The sequence below is a fragment of the Pelophylax lessonae genome (genome assembly GCF_965119305.1).
Source record: "Pelophylax lessonae genome assembly, chromosome: 2".
Classification (NCBI taxonomy): domain Eukaryota; kingdom Metazoa; phylum Chordata; class Amphibia; order Anura; family Ranidae; genus Pelophylax; species Pelophylax lessonae.
This window is the reverse complement of record NC_138769.1, coordinates 392494347-392507519: the sequence shown is the minus strand read 5'-3', so window position 1 is coordinate 392507519 and position 13173 is coordinate 392494347.

Genomic DNA, 13173 nt, shown 5'->3' with positions numbered 1-13173 from the left:
AGCGGGTTGCTGTGGGGGCACTTGTGCATGCTCACTCTTGAGCCAGCTCTCTGCATCCACAGAGAGTGTGGCTCAGCCCCGCCCCTCAACTCACTGACTGTGATTGACAGCAGCTCAGCCAATCAGCAGGGAGAGACCCTGGAGAGCCTTGGGTCTTGTGCACATCCCTGGATCGAGATCGGGCTTAGGTAAGTAAGGGGGGCTGTTCACTGAAGGTTTTTTACCTTCATGCATAGAATACATGAAGGTAAAAATCCTTCAGCCTTTACAACCACTTTTAGCTTTTTTAAACACAAGAGAAGTGATCGGAGAAGTAAACACAACTTTTATGCCTCCCAGAGCACTTTTTCCAGCTTTTAGATGTTCCTGCTTTAGCTGTATTTTGGCATGTTTAGTCATGTTTACATTGGTTTTCACACGTTTACATGCATTTAGTTGTGTTTGGAGTGTCTAATTGAATCTGGGACACACAGAATCCTATTTTCTCTACACGCAGCTAAACTTACCACAGGAGTGTGAATGTCACCATTGAAAAAACATTTCATGCTTTAGAAATGTCCTCAAGATACATATAAACGCTGGTTTGACCGTGTCAGGGTGAATGAGGCCTAAGTGCGTAGTTTCTGTATTTCATACCTACTATCTGTCCAGCCTGGCCTCTTGGATCCCAGAAGGTAAAGACTGCAAGTAAGGCATGCCGTGCTGACTTGTAAAAATGTTGTAAATGGTAAGAACACTCCAGGAGTAGAAATAGAAGCATACTATTATAGCTAAAATGAAACCTAAGAGCCCATGAAGTGACAACACCTCATGACACCGCTATGTTCGCCGTCTATGATAATGTAAATATAATAATTACATACCGACTTACAGAAACTACAACAAGGACTGGAATTCATAAAGAGTCTTGTAGATACTTATTAGAAATCTATCTTATGGCAGTGCGACAATTGGCGGCACTTGGGACAAATTCATGTACTTGTTGGTAAGGTATATATGACAAGTCTGACAGAACTGTAACAAGTATCTCTCTGTGAAGTAGTGGAGTTTTACAGGTAGAGAAGCTATTTGGAGGAGTTGGGACTTGGAGTCCATCGATCCGCCGATCCCCCGCTGAGCAGGCGGATGGCAGCTCTGTCTCTGCGCTGTGTGCGGAGACAGAGCTGTCAGGTCCCCACTGCCCTCTATGGGGGAATTGGATGGGAACGGAACGCCTGTCCGTTCTCATCCGATCCGCTGGACGGATGGAAAATAGGCTTTCCATCCATCCAGATTTGACGGACCGGATCGGATGTCAGCGGACATGTCTCCGCTGACATCCGATGCCTCATAGAGATGCATGGGGCATCCATTCAGATCAGGCGGATCTGAACAGTCCGCAAGTGTGAAAGGGGCCTTATGGTAATGTAATGTATCAAATATCAGTTTCCGGAGGAACTTGAAGACAAATGTTGCTGCAGAATGGCCCCAAAGATGCGACACATAATTTCACCTGTGATACAACTAACAACTTACTCCAAAATGGAACATGTCTTATATACCTCTTGTATAGCAAATGCAGCGCCAACAAGTATATAAGTGACAATTAAATCACAATGGTAATACATTTAAACAACACATGCATTCACACAAAGTCCAAAGTAAATCCGCGTGTGGACAGAAGTAAATGAAGAAATAGAAAAGTCTGGTGTAGTCACTCAGGTGAGTACTGATACAGCATATAAAACATGTTCAGATAGACTTGCTGAAGAAACCCTATAGGGGGGCGTAACACGTATAGGTGGGAGGGGCCAATACCCAGGATGTTTGTTCTTGTGTATCAGCGTGATGAGCTGATGATATGCTTGATATTCACTTTTTTATGTGAATGTTTTTAATCTCTGTGTTTAGTTTTTAATAAATAGTTTATAGCAGAGAGCACTTTGGTTTTCCATTTTGTCTTTATGGTCATTCACGGATGATCGAGTTCTTAGAAGTGGAATGACGTGGTTCAATGGCGTTCTATGTGGGAGTGTTCCAACATCACCCTAAAAGACATTGTAACAAGAGATTTTGACTATGTAATGGGGTCATAATCGGGGGGTGAGCAAGCATTCTGTCTATAAGTGGTGGTCGCTAAATGCTCTGGATCATTCATTTGAACTGTCACGTGGAGTTATTACATAGGTGGAGCAGATATCAACAGTTGGGACTGTCTATGACACTGATTCACACTGGACTTATGATTTGAGTTACCATTATAAGTGATTTGAATTTATTACCATATATTCACGGTTGCGCTGTGTAATGGTGTTGAGTGTTCGGACACCATCTTGTCCTCTCAACGTCCATTTTGTGTAGTGACCCAGGCTCCTTGAGCGAAGTAGCCCCCACCTTTTTCTAATCAGAGGAACCAAAAGGCACTCCCTCACCAGGTTCCTGCTAGGCTGACATTTTTCACACCTTTACTATACACAAGCTTTGACCAAGCAGGAGTTGTGTCTGCGAGGACAGCAGGGGGGTCAGATTAGATGTCCAGGGAAATTGCTTTGTACATTCTCCAAGCCAAATTGTTAACTTACATCTCACAATCCGGGCTCAAATCATATCTTTTTAACCAAACATAACATATTAACAAAAAGTAGATATTTGGGTGCCCCATAAAATACCAATCGAATTAAGTCTAAGCACGGACACCGTCATGCCGAGGAAAGGCAAGCTAGCGATCCAAGGGCGTACAGGGCAGATGTTAGTCTGAAATACCCCATGTTTAGTGTCTAAAGATAGGACATTCAAAAACGTACCATAAAATATCGGTTTCAAGCGTGTAACCGTTTCATAATTGAAGATATGAGTGCTTTTATTAATCTGTCAAAGCGGGCGGTCATTTAGAGGTTTATAGACTCAGAGCCAATTGGCTAAGTACTTCTGGTGACACCCCCTGGAGAGTCAGGGAAAAAGGCAGGAACGGATAGAGAGCTCAGTTCTCATCCTAAGATCGATGGCATAACACCGCCCCCAAGGAGAACCAAACATACCTGTTCAACTCTGAAACTTAAGGTAATCCCAGGACTGTTTTAATGCAAGTATTTTCATTCTTTTATTCTCCTTTTTCTAAATTGCTGTATATTGTGTCTCCATTTCTTTGTAACCCATTTTTCTGTAAATATTTTTATTCGCACCAATTTTAAAACCTTTCTTATAATTAAACCTTATTTTGAAAAGTGTTAACTTTTGTCTCTAAGCTCTTAAACGCAACTTGACCCAAACGAATCTGCCTCCTGAAGTGCGCTATTGTGTGTTATAGACAGTTATTTTAAAGTCATAATTGATATTTGTACTGTTTAGGCTAACCTATCTGAAACATTCTTGTCAGGTGACAGTGTGTGTTACAGACGGTTATCCTAAGTCATAATTGATATTTGTGAAATCAGGAGCATCCGCTAAGCTGAAACGTAGTGGTGGTGGCAGTGAAAGGGTTAATCGTTTAATTAACCCGGTGACAATCGCTCTCAGTCTGCTGGCATCTAGATTGTGGTCCCGCAAGCTGGACAATCTGTGTGCTGGGCGCAGCTGAGAGTGGCATTGTTACGCAAGTGACGGCAGGGTGTGAGATTGCTTGGTCTTTGGTCACGAGGTGGATGAGAAGGCCAGGGGTCTGATACCCGTATTCGTCACATATTGGCTGGCAGCGTACGTGGGATAGTCTTGCATTTAAGAGCATTCAGTGCACTGTTAGGAATTAGCTCTGCACTGAAGGATTGTAAGGGTTGAGGAAAGCAGTCCTTAGAGACAAACTGGTGCATATTTTTTGTTTTTTAAAAAGAGACACACAGCAATCTCTTCTTTCTACAGCTCCTTCCTATCTTGCTTTCTGTTCTATCTTTTCTGCTTGCAAACATGCCTGGTTTATCGGAATATAAAAAAATGAACAAAAATGAACTTGCTACGGAGTGCACATCAAAAGGACTTGACGTCAGTGGCAAAACTCGTGAAGTAATGATTCAGGCCCTGCAGGAGTATGATATGCAGGCAAGCCGGAATCTGGAACCAGAGGAAGAGGCTTCCGTTTCTTCAGAGCCCAGTGATTCAGGAACGGCCGCACAGGATGGGCCAGCAGAGACTGACACTGGAATACCACGGGATGTCACCGCCACTCCACAGCATGTGCAAACCCGCCCCAGCTTGCCTGCAGCCAGCATAGACTCTCCTCAAATGCAGGAAACGCTGCAACGTGTCAAGGAGATGGATCCTATGGCTTACCTGCAGTTCCTGGAACGCAGGGCTGAGAGAGAGGCTGCTGAGAGGGAGAGGGAGGCTAATCGTCGGCACGAACTGGAGATGGCTAAGCTCCCGCCGAAGCCCCAGTCTCAGAACCTCGGATCCCAAGAGCACAGGGACACCTCTTTGCTTGTGAGCCCGGCAGCCAAATTTCCAGTCATGGAAAAGGACAGTGACATTGATGTGTACCTGCTGTCGTTTGAAAAGACTTGCCGTCAGTACCAGTTGCCCCAAGCACAATGGGCTCGGTACCTGACGCCAGGGCTGCGAGGCAAGGCCCTGGACGCTTACGTCGAATTGCCAACAGAACAGGATGGTGATTATGAGGCCATCAAGGCTGCAATCACCCAAAAGTACCAGTTAGCCCCGGAAGTGTACCGGAAGCGATTTAGGTCCCTGCAAAAGGGACCTGGGGACTCATATATGGATGTGGTAAGCCGCTTACGCACCACGTTCCGTCAGTGGACTAAGGGCTTGAAGGCCATTACGTTTGAGTCCCTGGAGGATCTCATGATTGGAGATCAATTGTTGCACATCTGTCCTACAGACGTCAGACAGTTTGTGCTGGAACGAAAGCCAGCCTCTGCCCAAGAAGCAGCAGAAGTGGCAGATGCCTACATCCACACTCGGGTGTCTGACCCTCGCAAGCCTCCTCTGTATGGCGTGAAAGGAGGGAAATCGCACATGGAAACACCTCCTGCACCTAGGAGTCATGTTCACCAGCAATCAGCCCCTGCAGTTCCTGGTGTCACCTTCCCTGCAACTGACACCCGCAGATGCTACAACTGTGGAAAAGCGGGACATCTCAGGACACAGTGCCCTGAGCAGAAGCAGATGACATCACCTGGTCAGCTGGCCAGCAACTCTTCCTCCGTGCTGTTTGTCCGCAGGAAATCCCGGGTGACCGCCGCCAACTTGCAGCCCGTCACCGTGGGCAACCGGACTGTCACTGGTTTCCGGGACACAGGAGCTGAAGTCACTCTAGTCAAACCAGAAGTGATAAGAAGAAGGGACATCGTCCCTGGAAAGTTTTTTACCCTCACTGGAGTTGGGGGGACCCGCTCACAGGTACCCCGTGCCCGTGTTTTCCTTGATTGGGGTGCTGGGAGTGGGATGAGGGAGGTGGGAGTCTCTGAGGAAATCCCCACAGATGTTTTGTTGGGTGCCGACCTAGGCACCCTGGTTTCTTACTACACCCCTGTTAAGAGCACCCTGGATGCCTCCACGGAACTCTCTGGACTTGAAAAGGTACTGTGTGCAGATATTGGGTTAATGTCTGGGCAACCTATGGATGGACAGAGGGAGGGGGAGGGGTGGAGTGGTGTTGAATTACCAGGTCCTCCATCTTTTGAAGAAGGAAAGGAGACCCTCTTGCCTGTGAAGTTACCAGGGGTATGCTGTAGTAATGCTAATGATGATGCAAATAATGTTGATGATGCTGATATTAATGATGGAAATGTTGATGATGAAAATGTTGATGCTAATAATGCTGGAAATGATGTTGCTGATAATGTTGATGGAAATGATGATAAAGCTAAAGATGTTTTGTCAATGTTGGTGGTCCATCGCAGTGTGGCAAAGGCAGGGGAGATGCAGGCCCTGGTCGCAGAGCAGCAGGAGGAGGTCTCTATGTCCTCTCCTTGTTCTGACCCAGTGGACTCCACCTCTGTTAGGCCTCAGCAGCTGTCTTTGTTCGCCACAGGACAGCTTGCTGGGACTTATAGTACTGCCTGTCAGGCAGCACTGCGGATCGACCAGGCTATCCAATCACTTAGGACTGGAGCTGAAAGGCCCCCAGCTGTGATGAGTAAACACCAGCTTGACTGGGACAATGGGCAGATAGGTGTGACAGGACAACAGGCAGGAGGCCTGGAGACTGAAGGGGTTAAACAGCTGTTCATTGTGTCCAGTCAACCTCACAGACATGTATTGAAGGTGTCACATGATCTGTTTTGTAAGGATCTCTGTGAGATCAGGCGGGCAGGGCCTGGAGTGAAGCACCAGGGTTTGTGGCTTGACCTGATCCTCACACAGCATCCTCGCCCAGCACACGCCAGGGACAGAGTTAGTACCCCTGAATTGGGAAAGACAGGTGTCCTGTTAGCGGTAGCTGACACTCAGGGCGTGGGTTTGGGCCTTCAGCTGAAACCCCCCTTCTCCCTCCAGGTATCTATGCTGCTGGCAGGGCTTACTGCATGCCGCATCAGAGATATTGGAGACCCTGGGAGGACACACCCTGACGTCCACGAGATGGGCGCCTGGGTGTCCGCTCCCCCCATACCTGCGACCTCTCCTGTCTCACAGGAGGTGCAGGCCGATGGGGAACAGGAGACCGAGAGAAGGCTTTGTGGAGCCTTTAGCAGGCTGAACGTCAGCCCTGCGATTGTGGCCTACCCCGTGCCCAGGAACCAGGAGATGTTAAAGCAGCTGGCTGGTGCCCGCTGTCTAACCACCCTGAACCTGAGCAGGGGGCGTGGACCAAACATTCTAACCTGGAAGGCTCAGGACGAGCCAGTCTTCCCCAACCCATGTGGCTTAACTGCGTCTACAGCAATGCTAGATGGGGTTGGGAACGCATCAGACACCTCCCTAAGGGTCACGTGTGATCCACGGGGAGAGGTCGAACCTGGTGCAATGGCCTGCTTTAGGGGCCTGGTAGTGTTTGGCCCTGTCTGGATGGAACACCCAGAGCTCTTGTCCACAGTCCCAAACGTTCTGGCACGGCCTAGTTTTACAGTTCTGCATAGTAACTGTCAGATGGACCTGTCAGCGGTTTTGAACTGGGAAAAGCAGGGAGGAGTAGGCACCCAGAGATCTGGAACTGAGGATACCAGGACCTGGCCTACTCCTCAAACCCCAACTTTGGTTACGTCATTCCTGGGTACAGCTGGCCACAGGAGGATGCTGGGATGCGACGAGAGTGGCTCAACTGAACCTGTGACTGACCTAACCAATGGTATCCTGGTTAAACTGGCATCCGTGACGCCAGTGTGGCAGAAGGACCGTCCGGCCCTGACGGAGGTACTGGCCCGTGCACCTGGGACATGGGGCCCGGAATTTAAATGCCCAGTCCCGGCCCCACCCTATGCCATTACCTTTGGGCCAGATGCAGCCCTAGGCCGGAGGGATGCTAAAGGAGAGGAAACTCTCATCCTCTATTTGAGCCGGAAGCTGCTCCCCAGGGGAGTAGCCTCTGTCACCCCGCAGAAGAAAGGTAGCACCCATGGTAACGCTGACGGTATGTCGCGTCAAGCCGAGCCGCAGGAGTCGGTTGCGTCCGGCGGGAAATCGTAAATTCCCCGCCTATGCGCCCACAAGAGGGGGAGGTGTAATGGTGTTGAGTGTTCGGACACCATCTTGTCCTCTCAACGTCCATTTTGTGTAGTGACCCAGGCTCCTTGAGCGAAGTAGCCCCCACCTTTTTCTAATCAGAGGAACCAAAAGGCACTCCCTCACCAGGTTCCTGCTAGGCTGACATTTTTCACACCTTTACTATACACAAGCTTTGACCAAGCAGGAGTTGTGTCTGCGAGGACAGCAGGGGGGTCAGATTAGATGTCCAGGGAAATTGCTTTGTACATTCTCCAAGCCAAATTGTTAACTTACATCTCACAATCCGGGCTCAAATCATATCTTTTTAACCAAACATAACATATTAACAAAAAGTAGATATTTGGGTGCCCCATAAAATACCAATCGAATTAAGTCTAAGCACGGACACCGTCATGCCGAGGAAAGGCAAGCTAGCGATCCAAGGGCGTACAGGGCAGATGTTAGTCTGAAATACCCCATGTTTAGTGTCTAAAGATAGGACATTCAAAAATGTACCATAAAATATCGGTTTCAAGCGTGTAACCGTTTCATAATTGAAGATATGAGTGCTTTTATTAATCTGTCAAAGCGGGCGGTCATTTAGAGGTTTATAGACTCAGAGCCAATTGGCTAAGTACTTCTGGTGACACCCCCTGGAGAGTCAGGGAAAAAGGCAGGAACGGATAGAGAGCTCAGTTCTCATCCTAAGATCGATGGCATAACACCGCCCCCAAGGAGAACCAAACATACCTGTTCAACTCTGAAACTTAAGGTAATCCCAGGACTGTTTTAATGCAAGTATTTTCATTCTTTTATTCTCCTTTTTCTAAATTGCTGTATATTGTGTCTCCATTTCTTTGTAACCCATTTTTCTGTAAATATTTTTATTCGCACCAATTTTAAAACCTTTCTTATAATTAAACCTTATTTTGAAAAGTGTTAACTTTTGTTTTTAAGCTCTTAAACGCAACTTGACCCAAACGAACCTGCCTCCTGAAGTGCGCTATTGTGTGTTATAGACAGTTATTTTAAAGTCATAATTGATATTTGTACTGTTTAGGCTAACCTATCTGAAACATTCTTGTCAGGTGACAGTGTGTGTTACAGACGGTTATTCTAAAGTCATAATTGATATTTGTGAAATCAGGAGCATCCGCTAAGCTGAAACGTAGTGGTGGTGGCAGTGAAAGGGTTAATCGTTTAATTAACCCGGTGACAATCGCTGGCATCTAGATTGTGGTCCCGCAAGCTGGACAATCTGTGTGCTGGGCGCAGCTGAGAGTGGCATTGTTACGCAAGTGACGGCAGGGTGTGAGATTGCTTGGTCTTTGGTCACGAGGTGGATGAGAAGGCCAGGGGTCTGATACCCGTATTCGTCACACGCTGCACTTATCATTTATAAGTGTTCAGATAGTTGTCCACCACCTCAGGTAAAATGCAAACTCACCATTGATAATGGCTGCCGTGACAGCAGCATGTGCGCTTTTTGACATATATGTAAATCCCTCTGGAAGTGTGGCAGTGTTGCATCTCCACTGGTAACCTAAGGCAAACTCCCACTAAGGATAAATAAAGCTTGCCAGGAGCCCAGATGGATTTTCCATAGTGTAGTGTGTTTATTTCAAGCAATATCCTGATAAAAACAGTATAGAAGCTGTAGTACAGCATCTGCCAATGGAGGAGGTGGGCTGAAAGGGTGGGCATAGTTGGACACTCCTGATGAGAGCCTGTGATAGTTCTCCACCTGCTGCATTGGAAGATTAAGGGAGGGGCATGGATTGAGGAGGGTTTTACATTAACAGAAAAGGCATTAGCACAAGGGACACATCCTACTGACTGTCTCCCACTCCCCAACCAGCCAATACTCTCCACTTATTCCCTACAATCAAGTGGTTGACTGTCCTTTTGCATCAGTGCCAGGACAAGGTCATCCAGCGGCAGCGCCCAGGGCAAAGATGCCAAACTGTGCCACCCCTTTACTTAGGGTCAGGGTGCCTCCATCCCTGCAATAAACCATTGCACCCAGGGTAGCCGACCCTCTTGCCCAACCCTTGTCCCGGCACTGCTTGGCATCCTCACATCCAATGCAAGGTTATGGAACATGCTGCCAGAGTATAGTGGAAAAGAGGCTGTGGGCATACTTCCCAACTTTCTGAGTTCCCTGTGGGAACGAGGGACACCTATTAGCAAAAGTATCTAGGCAGAGGACATACCCCCTGCCACACTACCCTTAAAGAAGAATTTTACAAATGATTGGTTAAACCCACAAGTACTTTTTTACCATTACTATTCCTTTATATTGGCTTTTGAAGTTTACAAATGCAGAAATTTAGAAATTGGATGCAAGGTTTAGCACTGGGAAACACTTTTTAAAAGATAAAGAGAGCATTTTATATACAATTATACAGAGCAGACCAAAATGAGGGACGATTGAGGAGAACAGAGGGACTTTGTTTCCGAATGAGGGACAGTTGGGAGCTATGGCTGTGGAGACCAGTCTAGCAGTGCAGGAGTGGAGGGTCAGGAAAGTAAAACAGCTTTCTTCCGATCCCCTTAGACCAGTGGTTCTCAACTCCTGTCCTCAGGACCCACTAACAGGCCAGGTTTGCAAGATAACTGAAATACATCACAGGAGATATCATTTGCTGCTCAGTGATTGCAGTATTCTATTCTGCTTCTCCCCAAGGTATTACTTAAAACCTGGCCTTTTAGAGGGTCCTGAGGACTGGAGTTGAGAACCGCTGCCTAAGACCTATGAGCATTTTACCCTTGCAATGTGGGGCAGCAGCACTGCAAGGGAGAATTTTGTTTTCTGTAGAGTTCACCTTTAGGCTGGTGATACATGTTAACCCCCTTCCTGCCTACCCTGGCCCTTTAAAAAGGTCTGAACTGGAGGTGGGATGGATTGGTGACCATGTGACCACTGTGATTGAATGTCACCATGGTCACACGATCAGGAGTCTGTCCTCCTGGCTATCAATTGCTAGTCCAGACTGAGAGACCTAAACATCGCCTTCTCAGCGATGCATGCATGTGGCGTGTGGGCCTGTTACAACCGCACATATGTGTATTGTGGGCAGCAACAGGCTGGGATTATACATGATCAGCCCTGCAGGCTCAATGAGAGAAGTGTTATTATTTATGGCCAGCTTGAAGAGACTCTAAACTTTGGCTAAAAAAAAAATCTATTTAAGTGTGTATTCTTAACTCAGAAAAATATCTTCTATTTTTCTCATCCTCCTCCAAATCTCTCTAAAATTTTTTTTTTGCTGCTGTGATCAGACTTCCTGGTAGAGGATGGCTGGGTTTGTTCTCCATGATATGTAGGAACGTAGCCACCTTCCCTTGCCTGCTTCTGAGATAGACTATGGACTGTGGACTATGAGATTTATAGCGTTCATAGAGCAATGCACATGACAGCAACTAACCTGCACTGTTAGGGGGGAAAAGGAGAGGTTGTGGAGCTCACAGAGGATGTTACAAGGAGCATAAAAACATAAAAACACAATGTTTTTTTTTCTTTAATGAAACATAGATTACAGTGCCATGAAGTATTGGATGTGTATGGATTCTTTTAAAAGAATAAGGATATTGTGATGGGAGGGGGTAGGTAAAAACGTGCGTTTAGGCTAGGTTTTTACTGTCACCCAACATCTATCCCTTAAAGTGGGAGTAAACTCCAATGCATGACTTTTACCTATAGGTAAGCCTATTATAAGGCTTACCTGTAGGTACAGTAAATATCTCCTAAACGCACTGTTTAAGAGATATTTACTTTTGATGTAACCAGTGACATCACCGGGGCATGCGCTCTAAAGGAATGGCATACTGTTCCATTCCTTCAGAGTCCTGTGCCATGAATTCTGAATCCCGCATGCATGCAGAGTGACGTAATTGCTGCCCCGGCCACTCACACAGCTGGAGCCAGCAACTCAAAAGAAGACCAGGTGAAGATTATTATTAATATTATTATACAGGATTTATAAAGCACCAACAGTTTACACAGCGCTTTACAATATAAAAGGGAGACAATACAGTTACAATACAATAAAGAAGATGGAAGCGCCTTCAGCGGTGACAGCGTGTCGCTGGAGGACTTTATTTTATGGTAAGTTTTACATAATGTGCTAGTATGTGATGCATGCTAGCACAGTATGCCATTGCTTTGCAGGATTAAAAAAAAAAAAAAAAAAAAAACAACAACAGTGGTTTACTACTGCTTTAAAAGTGATTGTATATGTTTTTTTTTTTTTTTTTTTTTTAAATAACAAACATGTTATACTTACCTGCTCTATGCAAAGGTTTTGCACAGAGCAGCCCTGATCCTCCCCTTCTTGGGTGCCCCGACACTGCTTCTGGCTCCTCCTCCTCATTGGGTACCCCCACAGAGATGCACTTTCCATAGGGGCACCCGTGCGGGCGCGCTCCCGAGTCCTGCTGCCTCATCCATTGACACAGACAGTGGGACTAGGTCCCGCCCTCCATATCACTGGATTTGATTGACAGCAGCGGGAGCCAATGGCTCCCGCTGCTATCAATCTATCCAATGAGGACCCAAGACAGCGGCTGAAACTACTGGGCTTGTGCTCGTCGCTGGAACGTTCATGTTCAGGTAAGAATAATGGGTGGTCTAGGGGATAGCTACAACCAAGAAACTTTTTCACCTTAATGCATAAAATGGTTTTTAGGTGAAAAACCTTGAGACTTTACAACTCCTTTAACCATTTGCTGACCTCCCCACGCAGATTTACTATGGCAAGGCGGCTCGGCTGTGCATAATCACGTAGAACTACGTGATTGCGTGCACGTGGTTTTGGCGATGCACACACGCGCGTAGCCGGAGCCGCGCTCCCGTTGTGTCTAATCTGCATCTAATCAGACTGCGGGAGGATCGGGCTCAATCGCCGCCGGCCTCCCACGATCATCGGTAATACTGACAGGAGAGCCGTCTGGTATGTAAACAATGCAAGACAGCTCTCCTGTCAGAGAGGCAGGGAAAGATCATGTGATTCAGCTAAGCTGAATCATGGATCTCTCTCTCTGCCTTTGTTCAATCCATCCCCAAAACAGTTAGAAAACACAAATAGGGAACACACTTACTGTAATAATGTCACTGGTCCCCTCAAAAGTGTCAAAAATGTCAGTTAGGTGTCTAATCTGTCCGCCGCAATGTCGCAGTCCTGCTAAAAATTGCAGATCACCGCCATTACTAGTAAAAAAAATCAAAATAAATAGTTTGTAGACGCGATAACTTTTGTGCAGACCAATCATTCATTATACGCTTTTTGGAAATTTTTTTTTTACTAAAAATATGTAGCAGAATACAAATTGGCCTAAACTGATAAAAAAAAATTAGATTTTTTTAAATGTTTTTATTGGGAATATTTTATAGCAGAAAGTAGAAAACATTGAGTGCCGGTTCACACTAGGGCGACCTGTGAGGCGACCTGGTCGCCTCACAGGTCGCCTCCCATAGGGAAGCTGCGGACCCGTTCTAATAGGAGCGACACAAGTCGCTCTGACCTAGAAAAAGGGTCCGGAGCTTCTTTGGGGCGACCCAGAGGCGACCGCCATAGACTTCAATGTTATGAAGTCCGTGGC